We start from the raw sequence: 11,274 nt of genomic DNA on the forward strand, positions 1-11,274 counted from the left end.
TATGATTCATATTTCCAGAAATAAATAATACACATAATCGTTAATCGAGACAATGTATACTAGATTCACATTAAAGACTCTCATCAGAAACATTTTGACTGTTATCTTTTCTTATATGGCTTTGGTTGGTGATGAAGTGGATTGAGGGAGGACTCTACAACTTTACGTACTAAGACATTATCACCGAACCACTAATCATACTTTTGGTTTATGGTTCTACTATCATTAAATTACTATTAGCATCCAATGATGGCTTTAAAGTTATGGTGAGGATGGGTTTTAATCCAGATCTGATTGGGCAAATGCCAAATGCTTTCCATCCTCAGCTACCAATCTCTCTTTAAGAATTCATTTTGTTGGGATTTCTGCTTGATGAGTGATGCAAAACTGAAAACATATTCCAGAAGGAGGAAGAGGGTAGACCAAGGCTGTTTCCAAGCCCCACGGCTTGGGTGTTGATGGGGATTTAGTTTATTAATTAGTTTCTAATTTTAGCTTCTATTTTCAGTCCAATATTAGTTTCTAATTCCAGTCTATATCTAGTTTCCTTTTTCATTAGTTTACAATCTCAGTTTTTTAGTGTCTAAATATTAGTAGTTTTGTTATTTCAGTTCTAGTAACTTTGAGTTACCAATTTTTGTAAACATTCCCCATCATTATAAATAAAGGAAAGGGGTTCTTTTATGCCCCACGATTTTATGAAACAAAAATTATGCTGCTGTCGCTGCTTCCCTGTGAGAGTCTATTGTGTGTTTGATCACCTTTTATGGTTGGTGTGTAATCCGATGAATCAGTGTGGCATGAAGTCCAGGGTGTCTTTTCAGGTTCTAGTACCCTGGTCAAGTCTTCTCTTTTCTCAAGATCTTACACTGCTGCAACATAGGTATTTATATTACAACTTTTCTGCCCAAAAAATTTTGAATTAGAACCTTTTGGCCTCTTCTGCTGAGCCAGTTCCAGCCACTGTTTAGGCCCCAAATTGAGGTTGATTGTTCCCCTATACTCGCTGATGGATCGACCCAAAGTAGGTCTGATTCTAAGATGCTGTTAGAGAGTTAAACTGAATTTTGTCCTGCAGTAGATCTGCCACAATTTAAACAGAATCTGTAACTGATCTGTTTAATTCTGTTCTGCCATTTTCCTGCTGTTGTTTTGGAACTGCTCCATCTTATTAATACTGTAGGATCTTAGTTTATTGGATCTACTGAAATCTGGGCTAGATAATATTGGGTATTGTGATTGATATTTACTGTTACCCTTTGGTCTGTGTTCTGATTTTTCTTACTGGTATATCAATCCGCTATGGATTATTGTGGAGGTTATGTGGTTGTTCTTTGGTTTAATTTTCATGCAGTTTTTGGTCCAGTTTCGTTTGTCAAATCTAGTCCTACATTAATGAGGTTGGCAAGCCTCGTTTGGTGTTGAAGGCAACAAAGAGAACCAAATAAAAAGGGGGATTTACTCTTACCACTGATGGACGCCAAGAGAGAGGGTTTAATGTGGAAAAATAAAGCAGCAACAATGCAGGGTCTTCAAATATAGAATCAGTAGCACCACAGCATTCAGAATTGGTTAAATGTATCATACATATGCAACAAAACTATTAAGAGTTCATGCTGCTTTTCTATGTGTTCAATAAATTTAAAATTATAGAGATGATATGAACCCAACTCATTTATATCATACCAGCTAGCAGAGATGGTAATAGAATAACTAATGTGGAAATAGATTTTTCAACTGAGTTCCTTCCTCAAACAAATAGTAACTAACAACATAACCACAAGACAATCAAAAAACTAGAAATAAATTGAGTAAAATTTTCTCATATTAACATATATGTGGTGATCCAATTACAATTTATCCATACCGTCTATGTACATGAAGTAGTGAGGAAGCAAATCCTTAATTGTAAATACAAAAAGGGAAGCAAAACGGAGTCTAGAACTACTAGGTTGCACAGAATCCTAATAGTCCCTTAGTCTTATGAAGAGATTATTCATTAATTTCCCAACAATCTAACTAAAATCCTGGAATCTCCTAGGTAGTTTAAGCTATTTTGTTCCACATTGCTTGCCTGAATGGCCTCTCAACATAAGGCGTATGGGTGGGTGGGGGTGTGTGGGTGAGGGGGAGGGGGTGGAGGAGGGATCCTATCATGTTTTGTTATAGTAGACACACCAAATAGTAGCTGCGTAAAGGACTTGTATAGGTATTGCAGGTAAGATTACACAGGACATCCACTGACTCTATAGAATGGAATTCTCTTTATGACATGGTTAGATGATTTAACTCTTTTCCATAAACAGATTCAATAAAGCAAAACCCAAGTATTGAAATGCACATATGAAAGAATGAAGGAACAACAATAAGTAACAAAATTACAAGTTCTTTCCGTGCGAGGAAAAATAAACAGCATACATTGCCATTTGCTATGAATTATTATCGACTAAACCAGTGAATTTGGCCCTGTCAGGACCAGTTATAATACAAAATTTATACTATTCAGGGGCCAAACCATCTGAACAAGATGACCCATTTTAGCTGACAATTTGGACTCTAATATAGTACAATCATTGGCGTAAAAGTAGCATTACATTAGTTACACAATTGAAATCACAAGCACTATAAGAAAATATGTAAGAACATAAAAAGAAAAGAAAACTGAATAATAGGCTTCCACCTCCAACACGCCCCAACCCCGCAAACACCCAAAATTTGTGTAAAAGGAAAATGAATCATCTCGTTTCAAGAAACCAATGGGACAGATACCCAAGTGACTCGGTAAGACAGAGCTGTCACTACTGGAACAACGGATATTCTTCCTTTGTTGGGACTAAGCTATGGAAAATCAAATAAAAAAAAAAAAAAAAAAAAAAAAAAACAAAAAAAAAAAAAAAAAACAATTCCCAAATTGACTTACCGTATAAACAATGGATTTGTAAAATCAATTCATATTAGGTAATGGCACAGCCCAAACCGATGGGTCTTCAACAGACCACTTGAGACACACATAGAGGTGTAAGAGACGTAAAAAATAAAAGAGAAAAGCATTCAGCATGGTCCCATTTACTAAAGGAATCTTATTTTGGAGAACTGTTACCTAGAAGCAGTCAATGAGACACCTTATAAAACTCAGTAGCCTTTCATTCTTATCATCATGAAGCTGTACAGTTTCTCCTTACTTAACGGAATGAAGGAAAGGGAAAGAAATTTTATTCACGATTGTAGAAATAGATATGAAAGAAATAAAAAATGAACTAGAGTCACACAACCAGAGAACAAGAACCAAGGTGAAGAACATCCTAAACTTTGATATTTCAAAGGCCTTAATTGTAATAGTGCATGAGGCAAGGGATCTATAAAGATCTCAATTCTAATAGTTTCTCTAAGAAATAGTCTCATTCACTAACAAGCTGCATAAATTTTGAAATTCTTTCCATGTTCTACGGATGCAGCATTTTTCTATTACACATGCTTCTGATGGCAGGTCTTGGATTCTGATTATCTTTGTGTGTCTGCTGGACAGCAACAACCTACATTGAGTTCACTTGTTTGTCCTTTTAATAGTAGTTACAATGGCACTTGAGGACACCTTTCATCCAACATCAATGCATATTATCATTGAAAAGAAAGTGTATATATTTTAGTTCTTCTCATATCTACTTAGTCCTAAGTAAGAATAATTGTATTCTTTCCCATTGAGACCTGCATAATAAACCACCTTTAAGCTTTCTATGCTTCCTAATTTGACTCCACACTCTTAAACCTTTTCAGCCCTTTCAATGAAATCAAACACAAACCAGCAAGCTTGATTTCCATCCTATTTTAAACCATAAATTCCTGACTCGCCACAATTTTCTTATGAAATTGAAATTTTCTACTATCAAACTCCAGTTTTAGTTTAACAAGAAAATCTAATCTCATCATTGTTCCTCAACCATTAAACCATCGGTTAAACATTCCAAACTGTTTCAGATAAGATCTTACACCATTTCCAGAAACCATAGAGCATGTTGTAATTCCCTTGATTCCATTGAGGCATTACATCAAACACCTACTAGGCTACTAGTCACCAACACTATAATGAACCATATCTATGTACTCTCTATTTTTAGTTTGAACAATTGAATGTGCCATTCATAATAATAATAATGAAAGACCCATGTACGGTACAAAGATCAAGATATAAGTTTTTGCGAATTCATCGAATAAAAGAAAACAAGAATGAAAATGCTATGAACCAATATCAAAAATGTGGCTCCCATTCTCAAAGGAATAGTAAGAGGTTCGAAGGAACCAACATGGGAATGGAATTCGTTCGATTCTCTGTGTAGTGAGAAAAAAAAAAATAAAAAGAACACATATTACAAAAACAAAATCAGTAAGACATGGAAAACTGAAACATCAAAAGATCATTGCTTACCTCAAGTTATGGGAAGAAGATGACCGATGGTAAGGTTTGTTGATCCCAACAGAGCACTCACGCAGACCCATGAACAAACATGGGAATGGGATTCTTTCGATTCTCTGTGAAGTGAGAAAAAAAAAAAAGAACACACAGATTACAAAAACAAAAAACGTATGACATGGAAAATAGGCTGAAAACAAAATCTTTGCTCACCTCAGATGAACATCCAACCCGAAGAAGATGAACGATATAAGGTTTGTTGATCCCAACAGAGCACTCGCGTAGACCCACGAACCCTAAATGACAGTGACATGCACAGTCATTGTGTCTGGTCTGAGTTCTCTCCCCTCCTTTGTCTTTCTCCCATGGCGATGGAGCAGGAGCCGGAGCAGCACCAGAAGAAGTGACAGGAACAACAAACAATTCCAAGAGAAGAAACTTCAGAATCGTAAACTGGAGGAGAGCACTCAAATCTTTTTCATAATCTTTGAATTGTATTTTTTTTTTTATTCCGTATTGATTATTTATATTTTTGGAGGTGATTTAATACTTATTTATTCTTATTCTTCAAAATTTACATAATCTGAATCTGTTTTCTATTTTTTTCATAACTATTCTTTGTTCTTCAATTATTCTAATCAAATTTTTGTACTTCATTTGTTATTTACTATTACATTCCTTGCATTGCAATACAACATTCTATCGTCATATTTTAGAATGAATACAGATTTTTCTTCCATTGTAGCAGTTGGCATTAAACTACTATCTTTTGATATCATGACTCTATGTCAGAACTTGGTTTGTTAATTTTCTATGATCTTATTGTAGAAGATTATAGTGAAGAACATAAAGATGAGAAAACTGCAAATCATCGTCATATAAAAGGGGGAGATTGTCACATAAAGTTTTCACCCATGCCAAGTCCAAAAACAAAACTGCAACCTGACTTCATGAGTAAACAAAAAAAGAGAGGAGGCTTGTCACTTGAAGCTTTCACCCATGCCCCATGCCAAGTCTAAGAACAACCATGACCTCATAAGTAAGCCTTTCTTTCCTCATCAACTCTTTACTTCTACATTCCTCCCCTCACATTATCCTTATGTTATTGTGTTATTGTATATAAGTCTCTCTCTCTCTCTCTCTCTCTCTACAAATGTCCACCCAAGCATGTGCTAAGATATAGAGTCTTCTACAGCCTTTTACAAGGCTTTTAGTTTCAGAATTTTCGGATTTCCTGTTCACTTGAGAGAACTGAAGTTCAGTCCATCGTCAGGTCTTAGGCTGCGTTTGGTAATGTTTCAAAAAACGTTTCTAGAGTTTTTTCATTCTATGAGAACGAAAAAACGGAATAAAGCATTTGGTGCATTTATGGTGTGTTTCGTTTTTGTTTTTTTGAAAAAAAAAAAAAAAAAAGTCATTTTTACACAGAAACTGAAATTTTCGTTTTTGATACGAAACATCGTTTCTAGATCAGATTCGTCACCAAACGCAGCCTTAGTTTGAGTCTTGTTTCTTAATTTGAATCATTATTGATGTCTCATTCAAGCTGTAAGTAGAAATTGTGGATCTATTCCTGTTATAAGTCAATTTTCTTCGGAATTTGGACTCTGCCATCACAGTTATCGATTGGAGGAGTTAGAGTCAGTTTTTCACTCTTTTTTTTTTTTTTTTCTTTCCTTGGGGTCTGAAGGGTCTAAGTACAATGTTATAAATATATGTAGGGCTATAGCCCATACGCCACAATTTGCAAAAATAAAGAAGCTATTTGGGTCTATGAATTTCACAATTTGCATCTGTGGATTCATATGTGGCTTATGAAGTTTGAGTGGGCCGGCTATTATGGATTTATTAGCTTTAATTTGAATCATGTTTAATTCTTTAACTCTCAATAATCTGCTTTATTTCTTCATCGAATTGTTTGTTGAAGAATTTGAACATCAGTTTCTAATTCAAGTTATGTTTTCTATGTCGTCGGCAACTCATTTGTGGAACCAAATAAACACATGTAATCACCTAGTTGTGCTTCTTCAAGTACAGGCCTCCTCCCAGTCTTTCTCTCTCCTCTTCCGTTTTCCATCCCAGTCGCACACAAGAGAAAGAGAAAGAAGAAGAAATAGACTAAAATCTAGAGAGAGAGAGAGGCAGTTCTCTTTGACGCCAATCTTGTACTCGATAAAGCAAATCGTCCTCTGTAACCAGGCGGCAGTTCTTTGACGCCAATGAATACAGACCTAGGAAGAAAACATTGTGGTTTGTCTTTCGTCACCGGCGAGTACTACTACTTCCATCGCTAGCGGGTTCACAGTTGCCATTGGTCTGTACTGCGAGTGAGTTAGGGTTTACTCAATCTGGGGATTACATCTAACCGGGGTAATTTTGGTACTTCATCATTTTTAAGGGTAAAATGGTATTTAAAGTAAAAATGAACTGTTGATGTCAGCATTCATGGTATATTAAGCTAACGAAGAGAAATTTTCAGTGAAACAAAAATAAAATAAATATAAAAAAGGAAAAAAAAATATCCAATATGTATACCAAAAATAATGGATATATGCTAAATATAGAAAAAGGGAGGATGGTGAAGAATTTTTATTGGTAAGGAAAAAAACTCCTAAAAGATATATATATTAAATAAATCCTAAAAAAACATTTTAAGAAGAGGGAAGGGGAGGAACGTGAGAGAAGAGGGAAAGGTTTATTGCAAAAGAAAATGAAAGAGAAAGAGAGAGAGAAGGAAAGGTATTTAAAGGATTTTAAAAAATTATAGAGAAACAAAGGATAGGAAGGGAGACAGTAGGAGAAGGTGGGGATTAGAGAAAGTAAATAGAGAAAAAGAGAGGAAAATGAGAGAGAGGACGGTAAGGAATTTTGATTGATAAGGCAACTATTAACATTTAGGTATAATTTTTTTTTTAAATATGGATTTTTTTTTTTTTAAACAAATCTTAAAAGATATTTTAAAAAGAGAAAAAAAAGAGGAACGTGAGAGGAGGGAAAGGCTTATTGCAAAAGTAAACGTAAAGTGAGAAAGACTGAAAGAGAGAGCTAAGGAAAGGGATTTGAGTGATTTTTAAAAAATATTTAAAAATATTAAAAAAAATAAAGGGTACCAACAATATCAGAAAAAAAAAATTTTTTGACAAAAAAGATAAGGAAAAGGCTAAGGTATTTTAATAGATAAGAAAGGTAAAATAGTCAAGTAAAAGATTAGCTACGAAGCGTGAGTACATACACTTATATATATATATATATATATATGACTTTACAACCACATGAAATTGGTCATACAGATTTTATTAATCTTTATCCAAATAATCAAATAATTACTCTCAAAATTAGTTGTCCACATAATTGTGACATTAGTTATTCAACATTATATTTGAATAAAATGAGGAATTTCGATGATTTTCAATATGCACGGGCTGATTTGAGAAGTGCTCATCAACATTACAGAACTCAGGTGACCATGAATGTATGGAATAAAAAATTAGGAGGCAACAGAAAAATTTAGCCTTTCTCAGATAGGAATTATGGCAGGTCAGGCAGGTCTAGGGCAACCACTTGAAACCATAGAAGTTAGATGGATGATAAGTCTTTTCTCAAAGATATAGTACTATCAGGTTCAAATGAGTTAATATGAAGGTATTATTGTACTTAGTTTCCATTATTACACCTACTAATTAATTTTTTACAATTGGATCAATTACTGGATACAAGTGATATCCACAGTTTCTCATATCTTCCCATCAATGAAGTTCCTAAATTTGGAAGGATTTTTTTTTTTTTTGGGTAGGGGGCGGCGGGGTCTGGGGGTGGGCCGTGGGGGTGGTGGTGAGTGGAGTGAGGGACCCACTCACTCACCTATCCACCTTAAACTCTAATTGTGAAAAGAATGTTAGGGACATCAAATAAGAGACACTAAACCCTTCAATCCTAAGACCAATCGCATTTTCTTTATCTTTGGTTTTATTTATATATTTAGTTCCAACCTTATTGGGATATAGCAAGTTTTAATCATGGTGAGGCATATTGTGCATCTTTTATTTTTTATTTATTTATTTATTTTTTTTAATCGAGGTGTCCGAGCCAGCTTACGCGCACCTCGACTAATCCTCAGGGAGACTAGCACAACAACCCACTGCCATGATACAGAATAAATAAGAAAATACACATACACTCACACAATACGTACGACATGGTTCAATCCCACGACCTCCTCCCCTGGGTGCCGGCTCCACAAACCAAAGTTACCTCCACTAGGCTATCCTAAAGTTCGTGCATATTGTGCATCTTAAGTTTCCCCTTTAGTTCCTTATATTAACTTGAACTTCTTGCTAATGCCTCAGTTATATCCAAAACTTTTTGGTGATATTCGGACCCGACTATTTACATACTGGACAGAAGTGTTGTTTATCAATTATTTCTCAACTCTTTGCCAGATAAAACTCACAATGCGCGTATACTCCGTCCAGGTATGAGCCGCGAACTCCATCCAGCGATACGCTCTTAGGGTTGTCGGAGAAGGCCTACCGTGAGTACTCGAAAAAGTAAAACATGCTGACTACCGGCTCTCAACATAAAAGTAAATGACAGAAAGTAAAGGTGCTGACTCCAGCAATTTAAAAGTAGTACGATTGGCCCTCTTGAATATACCACTGAGGTTGCCGACTGTCCTAATGACCAGTCGGACGTATGCCTAACCGCCACAGTGACCCAACACCCGCGACCACTGCTTCCCCCCAAGGGATAACCCAACACCTCAACCCCTGTTGGGAAGGGTCGTAGCACGGGAAGATGATAATCTTGATCCGTATGCTCCTATATGACATAGTACGATTGCATAGTACCACCGCGTCCCATTCCACGGGCCACCAATGCAGTCATTTCCAAGCTGACTACGGTATCTAGTCTAATAATGCATCATGCACAGTGATCCCATCATTCATCACATAAGCACATCAATCATCTAGCATTGAGAAAGTAAAACACCACACGCATGTCATAATCATATGAGGATGACTAAGCTACACATAATTTGCATGATGACATGGCTAATCTAGATACAATTGAATGATGCCCAACAAGCTTTAAAGTAAAGTCAAACGTCCTCTCCCCACTTACCAGTTGTGTACAAAGACTCACACCCGGTACGGGTGAGATCCGGCGTGAGAAACGTAAATTTTGGTGAACCTATCATAAGTGAATGGGGTTAGCATTTCACCACTTTGGGGTTAAAAATAACAAGATTTGATGACAAAATCATGTTTAGAATCATAAAAGAAGGTGCACATCCGTTTTTGGTCCATTCAGACACAAAAATTACGTTAGGGGCCTCTCAGGTGGGTCGGACAACCCACCTATCACGGCCCACCGGTCTTCTCAGGTGGGCGGGTCGGCCCACCGGACGGCCCGCTGGTCCCAGCCCATTGGTGGGGACCGAGGGCTAGTCATCTTCGATGGGTAGGTCGGCCCGCCGATTGGCCCATCGATCGTAGCCGAGGGCCTGCCCTCTCAGGCGGGTGCCCTCAGGCGGGCAGTTCGGCCCACCGGTCTTAGCCCACCTGAGAGGGCGGAAAAATGCTCTTTTTTTCCTGAAACTTTTCCTAACATTTGGAAAATCAAATGGGACTTTTCCAATCACATTTTCCACACATTCAAAGTCTTATAAGATGATTCCAACCTATATCTAAGTTAGATTTAAGGATTGAAGAGCCATATTACCTTCTTTGCTCAAGAACTCTTTCAAAAACCCCAAAATCACTTCTTAGCTCAAGAAATCACCAATGCCTCTCCAATCTTATAAACACTTATTCAAATCCTTCAAAATCAACACATATACCATCTATTAAACCTTAGATTCATCATCTAAAGTGGGATTTACAAGATCTCAAGGAACTCTATCCAAAGCAAGGGTTTTACTTGGGTTTGGTGAAAGTTTAAGAAGCATAGCCTTTGCTCACCTCCAAACGTAGATCTCGTGTTGGGGATCACTCTTCCGGTGTCGGAATGGGAAGATCAAACCTTGACGCTACTTAAATCCATTTCTTCTTCCTCTTCCTTCCCCTTTCTTCTTCTTCGTTCTCTTTTCTCCCTTCTTTTCTCTCTCCTCTTTACTCCTCTCACAAAACTCCTTAATGTAATAAATGAAAAATGAAAACACAATAATGCTATTTATACTTTTTAAAACACTAATAACCACACGGGTGGGTCACTCAGGTGGGCGGATGCGCCCACCTGTGATCGCCACCTGAGGGCCGAAAATTGGCCAACAAGTGGGATTTTGATGGAATTCGACTCTTGGCATGTATCTCACTCTCGGCACAAGGTATCTTATACTTATGCGCTTTAGGATACGGCTACATACCAGCATTATCCGTACATGGCTTATGATACGTGCATGTGCACGGCTTGGGTACACCCGTCTCCTTTGGCACTGACTCGGACTTGTCTGGCCAACCTGTGTTCAAAGTCACCCTTACCATCATGGTCCATAAGGAACCCGCCTTAACCCTCTCTGGTTCGGATCCTGCATGGTTAAACTGAATCAACCGTGTAATTTGACCGGGTTTAAAAAGTAGGGTATCACACACACACTCTCTCTCTCTCTTGACAAATGTCCACCCAAGCATGTGCCAAGATCTAGAGTCTTCTACAGCCTTTTACAAGGCTTTTAGTTTCAGAATTTTCAGATTTCCTGTTCACTTGAGAGAACTGAAGTTCAGTCCATCGTCAGGTCTTAGGCTGCGTTTGGTAATGTTTCAAAAAACGTTTCTAGAGTTTTTTCATTCTATGAGAACGAAAAAACGGAATAAAGCATTTGGTGCATTTATGGTGTGTTTTGTTTTTGTTTTTTTGAAAAAAAAAAA

Source organism: Macadamia integrifolia, chromosome 6 (assembly GCF_013358625.1).
Source record: "Macadamia integrifolia cultivar HAES 741 chromosome 6, SCU_Mint_v3, whole genome shotgun sequence".
Taxonomy (NCBI): domain Eukaryota; kingdom Viridiplantae; phylum Streptophyta; class Magnoliopsida; order Proteales; family Proteaceae; genus Macadamia; species Macadamia integrifolia.